We start from the raw sequence: 25,477 nt of genomic DNA on the forward strand, positions 1-25,477 counted from the left end.
ATCCCCTCCGGTGTTTCAAATGCCAGCGTTTCGGACAAAATTCACAGAGCTGCCGAGGCCGTCAAACATGTGCGACATGCAGTACCCATGAACACACCTCTGAAGCTTGCAAGAACTTTCCCTATTGTGTAAACTAGGAAGGGGAGCGCGCCGCATACTCGCGGTCGTGCCCATCCTGGAAAAAAGAAAAGGAAATTGCAACAAATAAAGTAAAGGAAAACATAAATTTCACGGAGCCAGGCAGGCGGGTACCCTAACTGCCCAAGATCACATTTGCCGATGTGACGCGTCAGGGGCGGCGACACAACGGCTTCCGACGGCTGTCCGGCCCACACGCAGTGCGCCGGTGGTGACGCCATATGGCCCCCCGGCAGCTTGTGCTGTTCCGCTACCCCAGAAGAAGAGACTTTTGTGGTCTCAAAGACCCAGTGGTCTCAAAGGTCTCGTCCAACGTACCGAGGCCTTCACATCAAACACAGCGCTCGGAAGCACGCGTGTCCAGTGCCTCGCAAGAGGCGATGGACACATCAACCAACCAGACGGCACCACCAGAGCCTAAGGACCGGCGAGCATCTCTCGACAGCTCCAAGAAAGACAAAACTCGCGTCACGGCGCCTGAAAAGGGCCCGTGAACTAATCCTCGTCCCTTAAACACACCACACACAACATATTTACCATAATGGAGACGTAAATACTAGAATGGAATGTTAGAGGACTCATTCACAACCTAGACGACATTACAGAACTTCAACACAAGCATCATCCAAGGTTGCTGTGTGTTTAAGAGACATATCTGAAACGAACACACACAACCTTTCTTCGTTAGTACACAATCTATCGTAAAGACCGCAATGAGGCTAATGCCTCCGGCAGTGTTGCAGTAGTTGCGGGTAGGTCTGTAGCTTGTAAACAGATCGCTCTTCAGACGCCCCTTGAGGCAGTGTCACTTCGGGCAATCCTTTTTAACAAACTCGTGACTGTGTGTTCTATATACATGCCTCCTAACCATCATCTCAGAAAAACCAATTTCTGTAACGTAATTAATCAGCTTCCTGACCCCTACATACTCGTTGGGGATTTTAATGCCCATAAACGATGTGGGGACTCGCGATGCTACGCGAGAGGTCGATTTATTAAAAATTTTCTTCTGACCTCTAGTGCCTGCATGTTTCATAAGAAGGATCCGACCTACTATAGCATACAACGCAACTCATCTTCATCGATAGATCTAGCACTAGGCACTGCTTCTATTCTGCCACATCTGGAATGGAATATCATCCATAATTCTTTTGGAAGTGACCACTTCCCTGTAACTTAACATTTATTAACGCAGTACGACAGCCACCTCCATGTTTCTATTTTGAAATTAGCACTGGCGAACTGGGAGCCTTTGCAAGAATGATCTTATCTACGCCGAGGTTTTAGAAATGATTTTACTATGGGTGATGCAGTTGCATATTTTACCGTTTTTATTATCGACGCGGCCGAAAAGTTTATCCGCAAACGAATATTGGTTCCGTGGTGGAACGAAGACTGTAGAAAGGTGCGAAAGAGGCCGAACAAGGCATCGGGCGTATTGCGTAAGTCGCCAAATGACGAAAATCTAATTCAATTTAAATAAATTAAATCACACGGAAGGCGGACACAGCGTCAGGCAAAGAGAGAAAGCTGGGTAAGGTTCCTCCCTGGTATCACTTCATACACGCAGGAGACGAATGTGGGAAATAGCTTAAGAAAGCTAAAAGGGCAACAAATCCATCCGTCGCCTCTGATGAACGACCAAAGGAATACCCTGCAAGACCAGGCGGACTTTCTTGGGGAACACTTTGTGCGTATGTCGAGCTCAATTCATTATTTTGAACCCTTCCTTAAATACAAACAAATAGGAGAACTTAAGCCAGTTTCATGTAAATGCAATCAGAACGAACCGTCAAATCGGCCTTTCACTATTTCTGAGCTGAGAGCTGCCTTGATCGCCTGCAAGAGCTCTGCACCGGGACCTGATATAGTCATGTATGACATCATCAAAAACTTACACACTGACCCAGAAGTTACATGACTCCCAACTTTCAAAACTCTTTGGGTGGCCGGATACCTTCCATCCGCATGGAAAGAAGCGATTGCGGTCCCTGTTTTGAAGTACGGCAAAGATCCTTCCTTGGTGGCAAGTTATCGCCCGATAGCCCTTACAAGTTGCCTGTGTAAGCTTTTTGAAAAAATGATTAATCGTAAACTCATACATTTTCTTGAACTCAACAATATACTTGATCATTATGAGTGCTGCTTCAGAGAAGGGCGGTGCACGATAGATCACCTTGTGCGCATTGAAAGATATATTCGCGATGCATTTGTACATAACAGTTTTTCTTATCGATATTCCTCGAGATAGAAAAAGCGTACGACACAACGTGGCGTTACGGGATCTTGCGAGACTTGTCGGGAATGGGCACTCGTGTAAGTATGCTAAACATAATAGAAAGCTATTTGTCGAATCGTATCTTCCTCGTGAAAGTCGGCAACGTATTGTCGCGACCTTTTATGCAACAAACTGGTGTACCACAGGGAGGCGTGCTTAGCTGGACGCTCTTTATCGTGAAGATGAACACGCTTCGTGCTTGCTTACCACCAGCTACTTTTTATTCCATGTATACGACATTCAAATAGGCTTCATATGAAGTAACCTCGCAGTATTCAAGAGACAGGCACAGCAGGGCTTCAACAAGGTGTTCAAGTGGGCAGACAAAAATGGATTTTAAATCAACCCCCCCTCCCTAAACAGAGAGGCCTAGTTCCAGATCCTTGTGTAGAACTGTACGGACAGCAAGTACCTGGGAACAAATCGCATAAATTTCTTAAGTATAATACTTGATTCCAGGCTTACTTTCGTTCCACACATTAAACATATTGTTACGTGTGGAAAGACACAGACGGAAGAGACTATTTACAGGCTATTTACACTAATTTACACTGGACTGTAGCCAGAGCGCCAAGCCGACATTCGCTCGCGCCAAGGGCGCATACCCAGTTCGTCGTCGTTCTCGCGACGGTTCGTCTCTTGAGTGTAGTAATATCGTAATACTATCCCCGGCGGCAGAAGCGCCGTCACGGTGCTGTTAAATATCCAAGGCGCGTGGAGAGTTGTAGGGCTTGAGTTGGGCGACGTGGCCAATGTCACTGGTTGTAACAGCGGAGGATGTAGGCGGCGTGGCTAGAACAATTTCATAGGTGACATCGGTCACTTGGAGGAGCACGCGATATGGGCCTGTGTAACAGGAAAGCAGTTTCTCACAAAGGCCAACTTTACGCGATGGAGACCAAAGGAACACGAGAGTGCCGAACCCAAATGGACATCACGGTGACGGGGATCGTAGCGTTGCTTCTGTTTGTCTTGAGAGACTTGTAGACGAGCGCGCGAAAGTTGACGAGCATGGTCAGCACGGGCGATCGCATCACGGGCATAAGCACTAGTTGAAGCTGTGGTGGATGGAAGCACAGTGTCTAGTAGTAGCGTCGGTTCTCGGTCATACAAGAGTTAAAACGGGGAAAAGCCAGCAGTTTCGAGACGGGAAGAGTTGTACGCAAAGGTGATGTAAGGTAGAGCCAGGTCCCAGTCACGGGGGTCGTCTGAAGCGTATTTTGATAGCATGTCGGTAAGGGTGCGGTTCAAACGCTCAGTGAGGCCGTTCGTTTGAGGGTGGTAGGAGGTGGTAAATTTATGCTGTATGGAGCAGGCTCGCATGATGTCGTCATTGACTTTGGCCAAAAACGTGCGGTCACGGTCTGTTAGCAATTGACGCGCAGCACCATGCATCAAAATGATATTATGTAGAAGGAAGTCCGCAATATCAGTTGCGTAACTGGTCCGAAGAGCGCGGGTTACGGCGTAGCGGGTCGCGTAGTCAGCCACGACTCCAACCCACTTGTTTCCTGATATAGATTCAGGAAATGGGCCGAGATGGTCTAAGCCAACACGATAGAAGGGCTCGGCAGGGATGTCCAGCGGCTGCAGGTAACCAGAGGGGAGCTGGGAAGGCTCCTTGCGTCGTTGGCAAAGTTCACAAACGGCGACGTAATGTCGTACGGAACGGGCAAGGCCCGGCCAGAAAAAACGGCGACGTACACGGTCATAGGTTCGAGATACGCCGAGGTGTCCTGCCATTGGTGCGTCGTGAAGCTCTTCTAGAACGGTTGAGCGGAGGAGTTTAGGTATGACAAGTAGGAATTCAGAGCCTTCCGGATGAAGATGAAGAAGCGTAGAGTATCATCGGCTGGAGAGGGTTCAAAACGGTCGATGAGTGCTCTTATGTAGGCGTCACGACGTTACTTCTCGGCGAAATGAAGCAGCTGTGATACAGAGAATACGCAAGTAGCACTAGTAATATTGGAAGAGTCAGGGTCGTCAACAGGGTAACGCGACAAGCTGTCAGCGTCTTGGTGCAGGCGGCCAGACTTGTAGACAACGGAATATGAAAATTCTTGTAGCCTCAAAGCCCATCGACGAAGCCGGCCTGTAGGATCTTTTAGCGATGAGAGCCAGCAGAGAGCATGAGGGTCAGTGACTACGGAAAAAGGGCGACCGTAAAGGTAAGGACGAAACTTCACAACCGCCCAGACAACAGCAAGGCACTCTCGTTCCGTAATGGAATAGTTAGGCGGCTCGCATAACAATGCAGAATAAGGAGGCGGCTCGCATAAGCAATAACGCGATCCTGGCCACGCTGACGCTGGGCTAAGACGGCACCTACACCATGACCGCTGGCATCTGTACGCAATTCTTTAGGAGCATCAGGATCGAAGTGGGCGAGAATGGGTGGTGAGGTTAGAAGAGTGACGAGACGAGAGAAGGCGGCGGCTTCTGAAGTGCCCCACGAGAACTGTATGCCTTTCTTCAAAAGATTCCTGAGAGGTCTAGCAATTTTCGCAAAATCTGGAACAAAACAGCGAAAGTACGAGCATAGTCCTACAAACCTTCGGACGTTTGCGGCTGTCTTGGGAACCGGAAAGTCTCGGACAGCGCGAGTTTTGTCGGGATCAGGCTGTACTCCGGAGGCGTCAATGAGATGGCCCAGAAGAGTAATTTGACGGTGGCCAAAACGACATTTGGACGAGTCAAGTTGCTACTTCGCCTTTCGAAATACATCAGGTATAGTTGTTAGACGCTCAAGGTGAGTGTCGAACGTTGGCGAGAAGACGATGACGTCGTCGAGGTAGCGGAGGCACGTGGACCGTTTGAAACCTTGGAGCAAGGAGTCCATCATACGCTCAAAGGTGGCAGGGATGTTGCATAATCCAAACCGCATTACTTTAAATTGGTATAGGCCATTAGGTGTGATGAACGCGGTTTTTTCTCTGTCCATATCGTCAACAGAATCTGCCAGTATCCTGAACGAAGATCAATAGAAGAGAAATAGGTGGAACCATGCAGGCTGTCAAGGGCATCGTCTATACGTGGGAACAGGTAGACATCCTTCTTAGTAACGTTGTGCAGATGACGGTAGTCTACACAGACGCGCCATGTGCCTTCCTTCTTCTTAACCAGCACCACAGGTGACGCCCAGGGACTCGAAGAAGGCTCAATCATGTCTTTACCTAGCATTTTTTCACTTCACTTTGAATTACTCGGCGTTCCGACACAGAAACTCGATATGGTCGTCGGTGAATAGGTTTAGCATCGCTAGTAAGAATCCGATGTTTGACCGCGAGCGTCCGGCCTTAAGGGCGATCGTCGAAGTCGAAAATATCTCGGTAGTACGATAATACTTGGCAAAGGTCTTTAGCGTGCGCAGAGTACAGGTCCGCCGCAACCATTTTCTTTATGTTGGGATCGGCGCCAGAGGCGGGCGTGAGGGGCCTGCGAAGCTCGCAAGGACTATCTGTTGATAACGCTGCCACATGATGGTCGCCGAGACAATCAACGTTGGCCATGCAAATACCTTGCGGTAGAATTTTTTTTCCCAATTCAAAGTTAAAGATAGGTACGCGAGCGCGGTTCGCACTAATAGAAGTTATAGCGTTAGGCACGGTAGCGTCATACTGTATTGGGATGTCGGGCAGAGGAGTGACGAGGTACTCACCATCAGGAACTGGTGGGGAAGACAATAGTTCAATAAAGGCTATTGACTTTGGCGGCAGGCGAAGAAAGTCGGTGGGGCGTAAGCGGCACTGGGGTGCGTCAGAAGGTTCTGCGAGAATCGGCAACTCCAGGCAAAGGGTACTGGCAGAGCAGTCAATAAGGGCAGAATGCGCGGAGAGAAAGTCGAGGCCGAGAATTAGGTCGTGGGGGCAATGAGCAATTACGGTGAAGAGGACAGAAGTCTGGCGGCCAGCGATGCTGACACGTGCCGTACACATGCCGACGATAGGCACAGTACCGCCATCCGCAACGCGGATGACGCGTGCCGACGCTGGGGTGAGGAGCTTTTTGAGTCATCGTCCGAAGGCAGCACTCATAAATAAAGATGAGCGCCTGTATAGATGAGTGCAGTGGCAGGATAGCCCTCAACGCCAACGTCAAGAAGGTTTTGGCTCGTAGGTAACGTCAGCAGAGGATTTGAGGGTAGGGTCGACAACGCAGCTTCACCTCCAGAAACTGCAGTGCCTAGTTTTCCGGCTGGGTCCGGGAAGCGATAGGCGGTGAAGAGAAGCGGCGGGGTTGGGGCGAACGAGACCGGTAGCATCGAGGTGAGGCCGAGCGGCTGTAGCGAAGGTTCGGAGTAGGGGCATCAGCAGATGTGGGTTCGTGGCGGGTGGCATAGGGAACAGAAGTTCCAAAGGTGCGGGCATAAGTGGCCGCGTATGTCCGAGGGGATGGTGGCCATCGGTTGCGGCTGTGACGAGCGACATGGCCGATTGCGACAGCAGTGGAAGCAGATCGGCCTGTCATCAGGGGTACGCCATTCGCACGGGTTGCGGTGAGATATGGCAGAAAAGGACTGCCGGGGACGAGGAGGGCCGGTAGAGAACTGGGGAACGCTGGGTTGAGATGTTGAACACACGCAGTGCAGACCCATGTTCTCAAATTCCTGTCTGACTATGGCCTGAATCATCGCAATCGTAGTTGCTGGCGGATCAGAGGCGTCGCGGAGAAAACTGGCGAACAGGCGGCCTCGAGCTCGCGGCGGACAATACGGGTGACGTCGTCACAGGTGGTGGCCTGACGCGGTCGACCCTCGCATGTCGACGTAGCAGCAGTGTAGGGTAGCCGCCTGATGTAGTGTGTGATACGGCGGCTCTTAGCTTGCTCAAGGCGACGGCATTCTTTAATGATGGCGTCGATTGTCGAGACGTTGCCAAACACAAGCAAATTGAAAGCGTCGTCGGCGATGCCTTTTAAAACATGTGACACTTTATCAGCTTCAGACATAGCGTCGTCAGCTTTGCGGCATAGAGCCAAGAAGTCGAGGATGTATGAAAGGTACGGCTCTGTAGATGTCTGAACGCGAGACGCAAGAGCCTTTCTCGCGGCAACCTTGCGCCCAATCGGGTCACCGAACAGTTCCCGTAGCTTTCCTTTCAAACTGTCCCAACTGGTTATCTGGTCGTCATGCGTCTGATGCCACACACTTGGGGTGCCGCCGAGATAAAGATAACATTGGCGAGCATAATGGTTGGGTCCCACCTGTTATTAGCGCTGGCATGTTAATATAGCTTGATTTATTCGTCAACGTTCTGTCCATCCAGGCCAGAGAACACACCAGAGTCGAGATGTTGGGCAACCGTGACGACGGGAGCAGTCGAACAAGTCGAAGCCGTTGCAGAGGCGGTCTCGTCACCGGGAAGCATGGTCACAAGGTCGATGTACCGACCACTCCGGAGTTTCGTGGCGAGGACGGGGATCACTCACCTCCACCAGAATGTTACGTGTGGAAAGACAGACGGAAGAGGCTATTTACAGGCTATTTACACTAATTTACACTGGACTGGAGCCACAGCGCCAGGCCGGCATTCATTCGCGCCAAGGGCACAGACCCACTTCTCGTCGTTCTCGCGACGGCTCGTCTCTTGAGTATCGTAATATTAAAGAAAAATGTCTAAAAACCATGAACCTTTTGAAAATTCTATCCCACGTAACATGCGGTAGCGACAGGAAGTGTTTGATGAATCTTTATAAGAGCCTAACTCGATCACGATTGGACTGTGCTGGCGTTGTACATAACTCTCCCGCTCCGATCACCCAAAAACCTCACGTCGCTTCTGCTTTCTCTTCTATGCTCCTTCGATGCGGTGTTACATTTACCTCCGGGGCAGAAGAAGCGCACCGAGTGAGTCAGAGTGCGCGTTGATGGTACGGTTTCAATTGTACGACGTGCACACATTGCGTCTCGCGTGAATGGCGGTTATCAGCCGTCACTTTAGCAATGACATAGGTCATTTCGCTCAAGCATTTGCGAATGACGAAGGGGCCCGACTACTTGGACAGAAGCTGTTGGCAAAGTCTCCCTTTCTGAACCGGTCTCCACAGCCACAGGAAATCCCCATTGGCGAATCTGATGGGTAGATGTTGTGCATTGTAGCGAGCCTTAGCATGAACATGCGACGATAGGGTTCTGAGCCGGGAAAGTCGACGCGCTTCTTCGACACGACACAATATCTGCGTGACAGAAGCGTCGCCGTTAGGTGAAAAAGGAAGTATGGTGTCCAGAAAACTTTGAGGATGGCGAGCGTAGAGGAGAAAGAAAGATGCGTATTCTGTGACTTCATGCTTGGCTGTGTTTAAGGCATACGTGATGAGCGGTAATACGGTATCCCAGTTTTTATGATCCGCTGAAACATACATTGAAAGCATGTTGACAAATGTACGATTGGTGCGCTCAGTTAGATGCTCTGTTTGCGGATGTTAAGGCGTGGAATGACGATATTGAGTTCCACAAAGGCGTAGCGACTCTTCCACGACGTCAGTGGTGAACTGCCGGCCGCGATCACTTATCACCACAAGAGCAGCTCCGTGGTAGAGAATAATCGAATGCAGAAGATACCCCGAAACATCGGATGCTGTAGCTGAGACAAGTGCCATTGTGTCAGTATAACGTGTTAAATATTCCACACACACAATTACCCAGCGGCCACCAGTGTGAGACTTGGGGAAGGGTCCGAGTAATTATATACGCATTTTCTCAAAAGGTGAAGTCGGTGGTCTAACCGGTTGCAGAGTTCCTGCAGGACCTGTAGTTGGTTGTTTTTGGCGTTGGCAGACATCACAGCTGGCGACATGCTGCTTGGTTGTCTTCCACGATTGAGTCCAATAGAAACGTAGTTGGTGGCGGTGGAGCGTTCGAGTGAATCCACGGCGACCGGATGTAAGGTCGTCGTGCACGGCCCGAAGTGCAGCAAGGCGTACGCATTTTGGGACGACGAGCAGCAGTAGAGCAGAGTTGATTGGATCATTCTTGTGGTAAAGCAGACCGTCAAGAATTACAAATAGCGTAGCCGGTTCAGATCTGTGGGTCTCATCAATAATCGGCTTTAGTGAAGCGGCCCGCTGTGGTTTGTTTTTGAAGACGGCAAAGACAGGAAAGTCCGGTGACATTGTAGTTAAGTATTCGTCGAAATCATCATCATCAGTACCCTCGCTTTGAGAGGGAACACGATATAAACAGTCGGCGTCTGTGTGCTATAAGCACAGAAAAGTCGTACTCTTGATGACGCTAGGCCCACCGAGCCAAATGCCCAGCTGGCTCACGCAGTCCAACGAGCCAGCAGAGAGAATGATGGTCGGTGGCACTCTTGAAATGGTGGCCATACAAATAAGATCTGAACTTGTGGATGGCAAAAACAACAGCAAGACACTCCAGTTCCGTGACTGTATAATTGCTCTCTGCTTTTGTCAAAATACTAATTGCGTACTCAACGACGTGTTGGCGTCCGTCAAGAAACTGGACGAGCACAGCACCAACGTCCACACCACTTGCGTTGGTATGCAGTTCGGTGAACGCCTCCGGATCGAAATGGCGGAAAAGAGGTGAGCTCAGAGGTGAGCAAAAACTTCAACTGCTGGAAAGAAGTCTCGCACTGAGCAGACAATATGCAGGGAGTGCCCATGTGGAGCAGGTCAGTCTGTGGACAAGCAAGCAGGACGAACTCTTTAGTAAACCTGCGAAAATAAGAACAAAGACCCAGGAAACTTCTGAGGTCTCTCGCTGTTTTTGGCTGCTTAAATTTGCGAACAGCAGAAATTTTTTGGGGATCAGGCCGTATACTGTCCTTGTCGACGAGATATCCTAGCACAAGGGCTTGACGCTCACTGAAACGACACTTCCTAAAGTTTAGAACGTGGACAGCCTGTTGGATCCAGTCCAAAACAACGCCGAGCCGCTGGATGTGCTCGTGGAAAGTTCGGCCGAAAATAATCACATCGTCTAAATATCACATACAAATTTCCGATTTGAGACCATGGAGGGTGGAGTCCATCAATCGCCCGAAGGTTGCTGAGGCATTACATAAGCCAAACGGCAGGAGGTTCAACTCATAGTCCGTCAGGCGTAACAAAAGCAGTCTTTCCTATGTTAGACGGGTGCATCGATATCTGCCAGTACCCGGACCGGAGGTCAAACCACGCAAAGTACGATACGGAGTGCAGGCAGTCAATGGCATCGTCAATGCGTGGTAACGGATACACGTCTTTCTTTGTTACGGCATTCAGGCGGCGGTAGTCGACGCAAAATCTCCACGAGTTGTCTTTCTTTTTCACTACTATAATAGGAGCTGCTCAAGGACTGCAAGACTCCTGAATAGCGCCTTTCTGCAGCATGTCGTCGACCTGTTCGGCGATCACTTTTTTTCCGTGGGAGATACGCGATAGAGTTTCTGACGTATTGGAGTCGCTTGCCCTGTGTTGATGCGGTAGTGCATACGGGCTTGCGGCAACATCCGAGAAGGCCCGCGTTGAGTAAAATCGAATACTGACGTGTAGCAGGCAAGCACTTGTTGGTGTACCTCCTGCTCAGAAGACGATCACAACTTGTTTATCATACGTCGCAAGTGATCCGAACTGTTTTGCAATGGGCGACTGACGTCTGAAGGCGCCGCAACTGATCGTACATCAATGGTGGCTTGCTCCTCAAATGCAGCCAATTTAATTTTGACTGGCAGGGTAACAGATTTCATAGAAGCGTTCACTCTCCACAGGAAAGCGCGCCCATCAGTGACTTGATCGAGGGACCAACACCTTCTTCTTAATCGCGTTGTTGTGATATGGCTCGACAAGAGCGCAGCATGATCCCATCCGCCCACGTGAAGAACTCACGGGACCGAACATGACTGTGCGCCCAGCCAGAAACAAATTTTCATACAGCGAAACCATGTTGGCTTGATCGGTCTGCGAATCAAGTATGGCGATCGGCAACGTGCTCCTTAGTAATATCTCTCCATTCCCACAATCATGTGTAGCGCTGTACTCACGCAGGTAATCTATGCTTAAAATAACATTATGAGTTGCGTGGACCAATAGAGTGAATTCGGCTCTAAAGCTCTGTCCTCCCATCATAACCAAAACCAAACAAACACCAACAGGGCGCAACATTTCCCCTCCAATTCCTCAGAAATTTCTTTGCCATCCCACGCGAACATGACTTTCTATACTAAGCGATCTTTGAAGCGAAGGCTCATAACAGAAATAGCAGCATCCATATAGACAGGCGCACTATTATTTACACAGTCTATACGCATACACACCTTGTTATTCAGCATAACAACAGACGGAGGAATTGGCGAGTCGGACCGTCCCACTACCACACCTCCATCGGCCGCACCAGCTAGTTTCCTATCTGTGGCGGGGAAGGCACCCGACGACGGCGCGAGGATGGCGAACAGCGCAGTCGGGTCGGCGGTGCTGTAAGGCTGCGCTCGTAAACTGGGGACTCATCGCGAGATTGGTACGACCACTGTTGCCGCTGAGAATGGACTCCAAATGGCGCGGGCGCGTATTTGTGCACACGAGCTGTGTACGCCAAACAACCTGACGCTCGCTGCGGGCGGCGGCGACAAAAGCGCGCAATATGTCCTCGGGTGCCGCAGGCGTAGCAGACGGGTAGGTCGTGGCTGAAACTAAATCGAGCAGGTACGCGTGGCGCCGGCATGATTCTGCTGGAGCATGTCGTGGCATCGGGTATTCCGAAGCAACCCGTCATTGTGTTGGGTAGTACTCCATTGTGTCCCGAAGGACTGGTGAAGACTGGCGGCGACTGCGTTTCGCCGGGAGAGACCGAAAGCTCGTGTTATTTATGTGTGGTTCTTTAGAAGGTGGTCTGCGCTCGATGCGATGTTGTCGCGACCATGATGGTGGCTCAGGAATGCCCTCGTCAAACCCGCAGTGATAACCAGCGCGGGCTCCCTGAAGTCGTGCTAGTTCTTGTTGAACCACTCGATGCACAATCGAGGCGATGTCACCACAGGTAGCCACGTCCATACATGCAACGTCCATATTTGCTTGGACAACGTCCACGTTCTGCAAGCGCCCGAACTTCGGTCCGACCCTTCGGGTCTTCAGAACTTCGAACACGCGACATTACTGCCTGAATTCCGAAGGATTGTTAAGGTTATCTTTCGTTATTAAAAAATTGTAGACGTCTTATGCGATGCCTTTTAACTGATGTTCATATTTGTCTTCATCCGAAATATTCGCGTTTACAAATACGCATAGCGTTAATATTTCTTCAATATACGTTCTGCATGTTTCACCAGGCAATTGGGCTCTGCGCGAAAGCGTGTGTTCCGATTTCTTCTTTTTCCAATTGGAGTCACCAAAGCAGGCTTTCAATTCCCGGCCAAAAGTTTCCCAAGTGGTCAGCATGCGTTCATCATCGTCGAACCAAAGTAAAGCTGTACCGGTGCGAAAAAATTCAACGTTCTCAAGCTGCGCTGATGTACACCACCCGTTATGCCGGCTTACTCTTTCGTAGTGTTTCAGCCAGTCATCCACGTCTTCATCTGTTATACCTGAGAATATGCGTTGTTCCGGCGTCTAGTGGTTAGGTTGCATGGCTGTCTGGCTGGCTCGAAGATTGCTTTCTTCGATGTTGTTCGTTTACCAGCCTGCTTGGGCGTCGGTCATGCTAGTAGGCTCTGGTGGTAGTCCATCCAGGCGTCTGCTTCTTCGAAGACTTGTAGGACTGGGTTGTCTAGGGCGTCCAGTACCAAGAACCTCCACCACTCTTTGTGGATGTAGCATAGATTTATTTACAGTGAGACGGGTAGAGAAGATCTAAGTATATATATATATATATCAACAATTGTTAGGCTTATATTTTCTTCTCGCTTGTACGCCTCCGTTATTGTGCACTAGTTAATATTTGATCCTATTGTTTGGTTGCCGATTTGTCACTTTCGCTGTGCCTTATAAAAGGGGGCCTGAATCCTCGTCAAGTGGACTAGCTTCCATTTTTGTTCGGGCCTCCTTCCAAATGTCCTTTGGAAAAATAAAGATGATCTGATTTGATTTGATCGGACTGTCCGAAACAACCGATCACCCAAAAACCTCGCGCCGTTGCTTTCTCATCAACGCTCCTCTGATGCGGCGTTACAACATATATATATATATATACCTACGACCAGCTTTCCGAACCCCCCCGATATGTATGTATGTATGTATGTATATACATATATATATATATATATATATATATATTGGTACGCCCACGAAAGGCGTTACTTTGAAGCCGGGTAGAGTTAGATGCGATGGTGTCGGCGGCCACTTTTATAAGAAACGGTAAACTTATATACCTGTAAACGAAGTGTCCAACGCGCAAGCCGGCCCGACGGATCACGGAGTTTAACCAGCCAGCAGAGAGAATGATGATCTGTCACCACAGTGAAGGGGCGCCCGTACAGGTACGACCGGAAGCGGTGTACTGCGAAAATAACTGCGACATTCTTGCTCTGTAACGGTGTAGTTACGCTCGGCCTTACTTAAAGAGCGACTCGCATAGGCGACGACGTGTTCTTTGGTGTCGAAGCGTTGAATAAGGACAGCGCCGATGCCAATATCGCTAGCGTCCGTATGAACTTCTGTGGGAGCCGCATGGTCGAAGTGTCGAAGAATGGGATGGAACGTCAGACGAGACTTCAGCTCACTAAAACTAGCTTCACATTCAAGAGTCCATTCAAAGGGAACGCCCTTCTGGAGGAGGCATGTCAGCGGATACGCCATGTTGGCAAATCCACAAATAAACCGGCGGAAGTACGAGCAAAGCTCTAGGAAACTGCGTAGCTCTTTTACATGGCAAGGTTGCTTGAAGGTTTCCACCGTAGCAGTCTTCGCTGGATCAGGTCGTATACCGTCCTTACCTACTAGGTGTCCCAGAACGAGTGTTTGCCGCTCTCCAAAATGACACTTCTTCCAGTTGAGCACCAAACCCGCTTTGTTCAAGCAGTGTAGCACAAGATCGAGGCGCGCGTTGTGCTCACTGAACGTGCGCCCGAAAATCACTACATCGTCTAGATAGAACATGCATACTTCCCACTTCAAACCACGCAGGATGTTGTCCATGAAGCGCTCGAAAGTTGCAGGAGCATTACAGAGCCTGAACGGCATAACATTAAATTCAAAAAGTCCATCTGGTATTACGAATGCCGTTTTCTCCTTGTCTGCCTTGTGCATAGGAACCTGCCAGTGCCCCGACCTCAAGTCAACAGACGAAAGGTAAGGTGCTGATGAGAGGCAGTCGATAGCATCATCAATGCGCGGAAGTGGATATACGTCCTTTTTAGTGATGGTGTGGAGGCGGCGGTAGTCAACACAAAATCGCCATGTACCATCTATCTTTCTTTCTAACCAGAATCACTGGCGCTGTCCACGGACTACAGGATTCTTGGATTACATTCTTATTTAGCATTTCGTGGACTTGGTCATCGATTACCTTGCGTTCCGATGGTGAGGCTCTCTATGGTTTCTGTCGCAACGGTTGGGCAGATCCCGTATCTATGCGATGGTGTATACGAGAAGAAGGAAACAATGGTGGCCCCTCTTGCTGGAAAAAGTCAGAGTCGGGAATGTTTTAGCAGAATATTCGCCACTTCGTGACGCTGCTTAGTGCTGAGTGACTTGGTTATCATAGTCAGAAATGAGGAGTGCGCTGCACGGCAGGCATTAACGAAATGGCGCTCATCCGCAGAATCAAGGGCCTCTGTAAGAATGGCGAGCGATAGCACTTGATCTTCATGGTAGGCGGCAAGTTTCAGACCCTGTGGTAGTATTGCAGGTTCACTCGAATGGTTTACGGCCGAATAAGTTAGTGCGTCCCTGAACAATTGACAGCGTGCAATATGGTATCAGTACATTCCTCTTGATGCAACTCAGATGAACGGGCCCCACGGTAGCGTCAAACGTTTCGTCGGTGGTAGGGAAACAGGCCGCTGAAACACACGTTTCGGATAACGGAGGCACAACTGTATCCCGGGATACACAAAGCAAACTTTCACGATACGGTGGGCCTTCCATAAACGCAGCAGAAAAGCTCGTACCTACACTGATTTCACCCGTTTTGCAGTCGACGGTGGCACCACACAGTTTCAAAAAATCAAGGCCCAGGATTACGTCATGCGTAGAATGAGGTAGAACAGCGAACTCCGCGTTAAATATTTGACCACCCAAGGTAACGTATACATTACACACGCCCACAGGATACAACAACTCCCCACTCACTCCGCGAAACGTATCGGCACGGTCCCAGCGAAACATCACTTTTCGTCCTAGGAGGCTTTTGAACGCAAGACTCATCACTGAAACGGTTGCTCCCGTGTCCACTAAGGCCATGGATGAAACCCCGTCACTTAACACCGACACCTTATTCTTAAACATACAAATGGTTGGAGGTATCTCTGTCGACATCGAAGATTGTCCAGAGACCTCACCTCCAACAGCCGCGCTGGCTAGTTTTCCGGAGGTGGCGACGAGTATCGACACCGCGGAGAGGGCGATCGGCTTACACGAGGAGCGGGTGGTGGTGTCAAGCTGCGATCGGATGCTGGAGAACGGTTCCGCAGCGGCTCCGGGTGCTGGTGAGGCAAGCTTCCTAAATATGTGTGCGAGGGCGAATATGTTTCGCCCAGAGGAGCGGGGTACCGCCTAGACATCGTCGACCGGTCGAACCTCGGTGGTTGGCGGCGATTGCATTACCTGGCAATGTGAGCCAAGTCGCTACAACTATAACACACAGGTAAACGACGATCGATGAACTGCCCTTCGAAGCGCTCAGCCGTGGGGGGTCGTGTAGCAGAGCGAAGCGGCTGAGCCTGCTGCACAGGAGGAACGGCCGGTCTCCGTGCAAACCTGCTGGGGCGAGGGTGTTCTGCAGGTCGGTGTTCGGGCGTAAATGTGCCCTCACGTGGCCATGGAGCTCCTCGGTGGTTGACGTCTGTGACACATACCGACGGTTGCCAGGAAGCGCATGGTGCGGCAGGCGCCATGTGTTCCGCGTAATAAGCATCAGGTTGTCGTATGACGTCGCGCGCAAGTTCCTGGCGCCGCAGCAGTTCTTCACGCACGACCTGCCGATAGTAGACGAAAGATCGGTGGACGGGCTCTCATCGACGCTGGCAACGGTTGTCATATTCGCCAGGCATCCAAATTTTGGCACTATGCGACGTGTTTTCAACGTCTCCAGAGTACGGCAATGACACACGACATCTGAGACGGAATGAACGTGTTCCCGCCTTATGAGGAAATTGTATACATCTTCTGCAATTCCTTTAAGGAGATGTCCGAGTCGGTCTTCCTCAGACGTCTGCGAATTTACGATTTTGCACTGCTTGAGTATTTTCTCTATGTATATAGTGCATCTTTCTCCAGGAGCTTGAGCTCTTTGAGCTAGTGTTCTCTCGGCGCGTTTCTGTTTGGCGTATAAGTCGCCAAAACACTTCTTAATTTCCTCAACGAAGCGCTCCCACGTTGTTGGGGAGTCTTCGTGGTTTTCATACCACATCAGCGCTGTCTCACTCAGAGCGAGTACGACATGTTCAAGATGAGTGACAGAATCCCAACGGTTGTAGCGGCTAACCCTTGCGTAGTGCGTCAGCCACTCGTTGACGTCTTCGCCCACTTTTCCCGCGAACGAGCGTGGTTCCATGTAGTGCTGCAAAGGTCCAACTGGCGCTGACCTTTAAGCAGGTGAAAGTAGAGCTGACATTTGTCCACCTCCGTTCTGAGCAATAGGCAAGGTCGTTGGGAAGAGACCGGCAAGACGACGGCTCCGGCGAAGTTCTAGATGTTGCGACTCCGTGGTACGTTGTGTCGTACCCAGCACCTCCACCACTCTGTTACGCCCACAAAAGGCGTTACTTTGAAGCCGGGTAGAGTTAAATGCGATGGCCTTGATCAGCTGAACGCCTGTCGAGATTCAGCTCGCCAGCTACCCGTCGTCTTCTTCGTTCACCACTCTTCGGTACCTCCGCATACTGTTTGTTGAGGCGTGAACCCACTGTGCACGTAAGAGCGTCACAATATATATATATATATGCCCACTGAAGGGCATTGAGTAAAGGGGGCAACAGTAGTTACATGATAAACATATCAAAGTGCAACATCGTGATACAAAATTAACACGCAACGAATTCGTGTAATCAAGGAATGTTTCACGATTGGAGATGAATACAATGTGATCCGGGAGACAGTTCCAATGTGAAACAGCTCTTGGTAATGGTGATGAGTTAAATGCCTGCGTTTGACCATAATTCGCAGGAAACTAAGTGCGTTGTGAATTTGACCAAATGTGCGCACGGGAGCATGAAGCGGCAAACAGTGAAAGTTAATACTATAAGGGCGCTATAACGTAAAACTATTCCAAACTTTTATATTCCAATTCTGCAATCAGCCCTCCGCGATTGGAGAAACCTTTGTTGGACCACCCCCAATTAACCTGTCTGTCAAGCGACGTCACGAAAACAGTGATAGCTCACCATCTGATATGACGTGTACACACTGATTATGCATGATTTGACCGAAGAAAAGAAACGTATTTATTTCTTACTCGACGCCTTTTCGCCATTAGCCCTCTACTATTGGTCAAAGGTTCTCGGGTTGCACCCACTTCACCTGCCTATCACGCGCCGTCAATATACCGCAAAAGCTCACCGCGTCAAAGTGACGTGTAAGCGTTAAAGATGTATTAATATGCCGAACAAAACTTAATTTTCTTCTGAATAGCCGCAGGCTGCCCCTTTCCGAAAGTAAAAGATGGCTGCCGCCGATCGCTCAGGCACTGGCTACTCGCACCTGCCGGAAAGCATGGTGTAATAAAACTTTTTGCGTGGCCCTGTAATGTCTTCGGGAACTTTGGGCACGTTTTCGACCTCGTTCTCCCAAATCTTCTTTGTCGAGGATCCGTTTTAGCGTCATTCTTAAGCTTCCGTTGCATGCCGCCGCAATTGTCGACGAGCCACCGCAAGCTAAGTAAGAGAAAGCTGAACAATCGCAGACGCCGGCACCACCCTCTTCATCCGGTTATCGATTTTCAGTACGGTGGCTGGGCCCATTCGAATCCCTCTCCCCTTGAGCGTGCTCCTCGCCTTTTGTGAGCCAATTAGATAAGACAAGCCGCTCAGTGTAGGCATTGTTATTCTTTTTTCAAGCAAATAAAAGTGGCCTCCTATGAACGAGGAGACTGATTCATTGGTCTGTTGACGGAACCCTGTGGGTGACCGCCCGATGCTTGCGTTGGCGGTTACGCATATTTGACGTCAGGAGATTGCAATAAAAACATATTGGAATAGTTTTACGTTATAGGGCCCTAAATGGAACTGTGAAACAGACATAAAAGAGCAATGACGCGGCGATCTGCTAATGACTGAAATGCAAGGTCTTCTTTTATTCTGCTAATGCTCAAATGATAGTCCTAGTTGCCAGAGATTAATCTACCTGCCATATTCTGAACGGCTTCGAACATACGAATTAGATAATGTTGATATGGTCACCATGTCGTTGAAGCGTATTCTAGTTGTGGGCGAGGATAAGTAAGATATGCTAATTTTCGTACATTAGAAGGCGCGTTACGCAAATTTCTACGCAGTTAGCCGAGAGATTTAGAAGCTTTGGATGAGATAGTTGCTACATGGGTCGTCCAGGATAAGTCCGATGAAAGACAAAAGCCGAGATATTTGAACTGTGGGGCAGTCGAAACTACGGTACTATTAATCGAATAGTGGAACACTGAGTTAGTGCGCTTTCGACTAAGCGAGATTAACTTGCGTTTGGAGGCGTTAAGGGACAGGTTAGTTCAAGCTCATTTTTGAGAGTAAGGTGATCATCGAATTGTTTAATATTGCGGTACATGGCCCAATCGTCAGTGAACAACCGAACTGAGGATGAAAAGTTAGCGGGCAAGTAGTTGAATTATAATAAAAAGAGTAATGTACCTAGCACACTGCCTTGGGGGACACCGGACATGACGTCGCAAAGGTTAGACAAAATGTTGTGGACCATTGTAATTTGCTGACGCGAAGACAAGAAGTTGCGTAGCAAATCAGGACATCGCCTTGATTTGTTAGCGCCGTGAAGCCAACAAGCGATTCGCAATACTTGCATGACGTGAACCCGTGCGGCTCCACGCAAGGAACTCCCCAGAACTTGTTGAAAGATTGAATCCAAATAAAAGAGGCCTGCATCTTGTTCTGAGCGAATATGTCGTGCGATCATGTCGGCAACCACGGCCGATTCTAAAGCAGAACTCAAAGTCACGCTAACGAAACTATCAAACTGACTGCTTTCGTGAGCGTACCACAAGTTATCTATAGCACTACGCTTCGCGAAGAATCTCAGTACTCATAAAAAGAAACAATTCATCGCAGATATAATAAACGTGGTCGGAAGTCAGTAATACTTGTGAGGGGGACGGGCACAATGCCAGAAATGGGGCGCTATAACGTAAAGTTATTCCAAACTTTTCTAGTCCTTCTACAATCAGCCCTCCGCGATTAGTAAAAACCTTTTTGTACCACCCCCACTTCGCCTGTCGCTCACGCGACATCACGATATCCATGATAGCTCCCCATGTGATGCGACGTGTACACACTAATTATGCATGGTAGCAACGAACAAAAAATTATTGCTGATTCAACTACTTTTCGCAATTCGCCGTCTGCTATTGGTAAGAAGTTTTCGGGCTGCACCCACTTCATCTGCCCGTTACGCGACGTCACAAAACTGCGAAAACTCAATGTGTGAAAGCGACGTGTACGCGTGAAACATGCATTAATATGCAGAAGAAAACCTTTTCTTTTTAGAGCACCATTCCGGGCCAAGTTGTTAATCAATTAATCAAGTATTATTGCGCAACAGAAAAGAGACAGACGTAAGAGAAGAAGACACACCAAGTGCAAACTTTCAACTAAATTTCTTGTACCATGGCTATCCCATGGCAGGACGCAGCTCATCCGTGAAATAACTGAAGCGCAGATGGCAGCAAAATGGGGTGATAAGTGTTTTAGTTTCCCTTCATTGGCTCTCACAGAAAAAGAACTACGTTTCTTGGAGGCGTCATCACATGGCCCATAACTAAGTTACACGAATGCGATGTTCGTTTTCTTCATGTAAGCGCATGCGCAGTCTATAGTGCTTCACATTTATAAACCGATTCAGTGGTACAATACATTTAGTTGAACGTTTTCGCTTGATGTGTCTTCCTCTCTTACATCCTTCTCTTTATTGTTGCACAATAATACTGAAATTACGAATTTTTTTCTCAATAACCAGAGACTTCCATTTCCGAAAGGAATAAAAGATGGCTTCCACCAATGGCTCACGTACTGGCTAATCGTAGCTACTGAAGAGCACGGATTTATTTACGTATAATAAAGCTTTTTGCGTGGCCGTGTAACGTTATCGATCACTTTACGGCATCACACTGTCATCTCTTCTTTGCTGAAGATCCGTTTTAGCGGCATTTTTAGCCTTCCGCTTCACGCCACCGCGTTTTTCGACCAGCGACAGCAAGCTATGTGAGGGAAAGCGAACCAATCGCAAGCGCCGGCACCACCCTCTTCCTCCGGTTATCTACGTATTTTCAGTGCGGTGGCTAGGCCCCATTGAAAGCCTCTTCACTTGAGCGTGGTCCTTGCCCCTTGGCAGCCAATTAGAAAAGAAAGGCAGCTCAATGTAGGCGTCTACAGTGAGCATTGTGAGTAGACTCACGTGACTTGCATGTGGCGAGCTCTCTGCGGTAATATTAGGGAAGTCGGAGCTTTTTCATGCGGCGTTACCGCCATCAGGGCGACTCTCGCCATGCGATTAACTTCTTAGACAGGTGCTCCGCACCGACATGAACAAGTGCCGCAGCAACGCATAATACTTATTAGTAAAAAGGTCGCAACTTTTACCATGGCCATGTTTCTGTTTTCTTGTGTTTAAGAAGTATTGCATCGCGCACTTAAGTTGCGTTCGGGTCGCGTTCTTTTTCTTCCCTGAGCTGGCGTAATGGCTTGGGCGGCCATGTTAAGATATTTTGTGATGTTTTTTTTTCTAATGCTAATATGTCACTACTGTTCAACCGAGGTTGATAGAATGTTAAATATTATGCAGAAATTGTTTTGCGTTAGTGGTAGGGACTGTTGTCGTTACCCACGCCAACAGTGACACGACGAATATAAGAATCTATTGTTACTCGTTAACGTGACATTTCCAGCAACTTATACATTGAAAGCTTTCTATGTAGTCTACGTAGCTGACGTCTCAAGAGAAAGATACGAAGAACATCACCGACCAGTCGCCAGGCGACGAAAAAGGCAAGTGGCAAGCAGTCATACACTATTGCATACGTACCAACCACGGCAACAGACAACCTCAACACACTGAACAGGCAGAGCCTCTCGGAATATTTTGAACAAACTGCCCATGTTCAAGTAGAAGAAATACGTATAAGCGCTCGAAAGAACATCCTCTCGGTCGAAGTCAATACACCGACAGTACTGGAGACACTGAAAAACGTCACTCAGTTGGGAAGCATTCCTGCTCGCGCATTCCCCACATACGACAAGGAAGCGATGACAGGCGTCATCGACGTGGACATTGACGACGTGGATGATGTGGACATTACACACTGTCACATGTTATACATTACACACATATTATACACACTGACCTGGCGAAACTACTATCATCGTCGGCTCCTGTGCTCAGCTTTCGCCGTTTTGGACGATGCCGATGTGTGAAATTATTGTTCCAGTCGGAAACTTTGCCAACGCACGTCAAGGTTGGATATGTGAGGCATCCGGTACGTCCTTACGTGCCGGGGATTTAAAATGCCACAAGTGTATGAAACTTGGGCATGTCAGTGCAGTTTGCAAGGGTGCAGTAACATGCAAACGATCTGGTGGACCTCATGGAGACAGCAATTGCAACGTTTCTGCGAAGTGTCCAAATTGTTCTGGTGCTCACGACGCAACGTCAAAAGAGTGCCCAAATATCAGGAAGGAAATGGGTATTCTGAAGAAGATGGGTAGAGATCATACCACGCACAGGGAACCGGCAAGGGCTATCCGCCACCGCAGACGCCGTTCACGACACCGACATTAACGGGACCGTAGCCCTCCTCGCGTAGGAGGAACGACAGCTCAAGTGCAGCATCCACGCCCTCCTATTCTCAGGAAGGAAGAAGCACGTGCCGCAAAGCCTTTGTATGCTGCGAAAGTAAAAGGCGGCTCATCATCGGCCCCACACACATCGGATACTCAGTGGCCCTCGTTACCAGTACGGCCTGCGGGAACGCCCTTGTGCACCGCTCCTACACGCACTGAAGAAAATGAAAAGATGGATGACATTGACGTCGCGAGTATGTTGAAAAATTTGATGGGCTCCATGCGCAGGATTCTTTCGGGCCTAAATACCCAGGCTGCCAAGGCTGCCGTGCAGCTACTTGAACTGTCGGAAGCACTGCTAGTGGTTCTTCACTAAGCAAGTATGGCGATGATGTTTGAGGAACGGATGCGTCAATCGCTTGTTATGCAATGGAATGCTCGAGGTCTACGTGGTCGTTTGTCGGATTTCCGGCAGCGGGTATTTAAGTACCAATTTCCACTTATTGTTATCTGTGAACCTAATATGGATTCTTCTTTCCTTATTTCTGAATATGTCCAGATGTGGTCTCGTAGCGACCAAACCTCGAGCAACGTGCTCGTTTGTATACGTCACGATCTCTTGTATTTCAGACATGACGTCCCATCGCATACCACTAATGATTACGTATGCCTTACCATGAAACACAGATGTCGCACGGTTACAGTGATTGGAGGATACATCCACACAAGAGCAAGGATCATTTGCTCGCACATGATGTCTCTGCTGCAAGCATCGCAAAGTCCTCATATTGTGATTGGTGGCTTTAACGCGCACCAACCCTGTGGGGTAGCACTTCGATGAATTCGCATGGCAAATATTTGGCCGACTTCATGTGTAGTTAGGGCCTAAATGTGCTCAATGACAGGTCTCCTACATTTATTCGTGGCACGTCCTACAGCAGCTGTCTTGACCTAACGTTTGTATCAAGGAGCTTTCTGTCTTCAGCATGCTGGTCGACGGATCTAGAGACCTATGGTAGTGACTACCTCCCCACTTACTATCACTTTAGCTGGTTTCGCTGTTCAGCCTCACGTTACATTCGCCAAACAGACTGGATTTTATTTAAGACTTCTGTCGACACCACCTGTCAGAGTATGACATTTCCATCCGAAATATAGGACATCATTGCTTCTACCCTGCGGGACAAAACCAGAGAAATCAGCATACCGAGGCACAGGTCATCGGTCGACATAAAATATGAGGCCCTTCGTGCAATCTGTCGCCCCGCGGAACGGCGGTACAGAACAAAGTCACCGTCAGATCTTTCGAACAGTCTCCGAGCTCGATGACATGTTCGTCGGTATCTGGAGAAGCTTGATAGACAGCGTTGGAGGGCATTTTGTGGATCCCTAGATCCACGACAGCCTCTATCTAAGATCTGGCGGGTCATACGAAGTCTCCAGGCAACTCCACAACAAAGACACCCATTCCGTGCGGTGGCTCTACATCAACGCAGGACCGAATTGGAGGTAGCAGAGGACTACTGTAAACTCATTGTGGACGCATCTAATGCAGTGAATTCATCCCTTGTCACCATCGTGCCCCCGTCACCTGATGAGCGACTCGAAGTACCGTTTACGATGCAAGAGCTTGACGCTGCGATTTTGGTTTCTCGACGCTCATTGGCACCAGGACCAGACGGAATCACATACGCTGCACTCTGCCATCTTGGCATCGAATCACGACGTCTTCTTTTATCTTATTATAATACGACGTGGGAGACAGGAAATGTTCCAGATTGTTGGAAATGCAGTCGCGTTTTAGCGCTGCTTAAACCGGGGAAATACCCTAACGAGCTTTCCTCCTACAGACCGATCGCCTTAGCCAGTTGCGTCGGCAAATTAATGGAAAGAATGGTCTTGTGAAGGCTGGAATGTTTTCTAGAAAGAATTAATTGCTTTCCTGATTTTAAGCATGGATTTATAAGAGGCCGTTCTTCCATTGACGGTGTTAACGACTTGGTCTCCACTGTTGAACAAGAAAGAAGTCACCGTCGGTTAGTTGGAGCTCTTTTTCTGGATATTAAGGGTGCATATGACAATGTACTCCATTATGCTATCCTTGATGCGCTGGAAGATTTAGACGTCCGTGGCCGGCTATATGCATGGATTGTTAGCTACCTCAGTGGCCGCACGGTATATATGTCGACAACTGATGGCGACACCGGACAGTACCATATACATCGAGGTGTTTCACAAGGAGGAGTTCTCAATCCAACTCTTTTCAATGTTGCATTGATTGGCCTTGCATCGAACTTCCTAGCATGGTGAAAATTAGGGCATATGGGGACGACATATGCATATCGACATCTCGAGCCACCCGTCCCCAAATGCGTGCTAGGCTTCAACGTGCAGTGCCAATCACAGCTAAGTATCTGCGGCGTCAAGGTCTCCAACTCTCAACAGAAAAATGTTCCGCAATTACATTCACGCGAAAACAAATGACCAGGTATCCGATAATCGTTAACGGAGCAGCGATGCCTACGGTTACACACCACAGATTCCTTGGCTTAGTCATAGACTGGGGATTATCTTGGTCAAGACACGTCGCCGCACTGAAGTCAAAGCTGAAGAGTTTTGTTCACGTCCTTCGCGTCGTTGCAGGAACAAGATGGGGCCCCTCGGAGTCGTCATTACTCCAATTGTACCAAGCACTATTCGTAGGGTATATACGGTACAGCATGCCGGCGCTCTTAAGCATGGGATTTAGCTGTGTGCGCGCGCTGGAGAGCATTCAAGCTCAAGCATTGCGCACATGTTTAGGCCTCCCACGATGCACGTCAACTAATGGAACAATAGCGGAAGCTCTTGCTTGTCCTATTGGGGTATACTTGCTCTGCGAGCCTCTCTGAATGTACCTTCGCGTGTTGACCCGACACAGGCACCATCCTCTGTCATCGCTCCCTGCCACCCACCCAGGTTCCAGCTTTTCAAGGAC

This window comes from Dermacentor andersoni, chromosome 7 (assembly GCF_023375885.2).
Source record: "Dermacentor andersoni chromosome 7, qqDerAnde1_hic_scaffold, whole genome shotgun sequence".
Classification (NCBI taxonomy): domain Eukaryota; kingdom Metazoa; phylum Arthropoda; class Arachnida; order Ixodida; family Ixodidae; genus Dermacentor; species Dermacentor andersoni.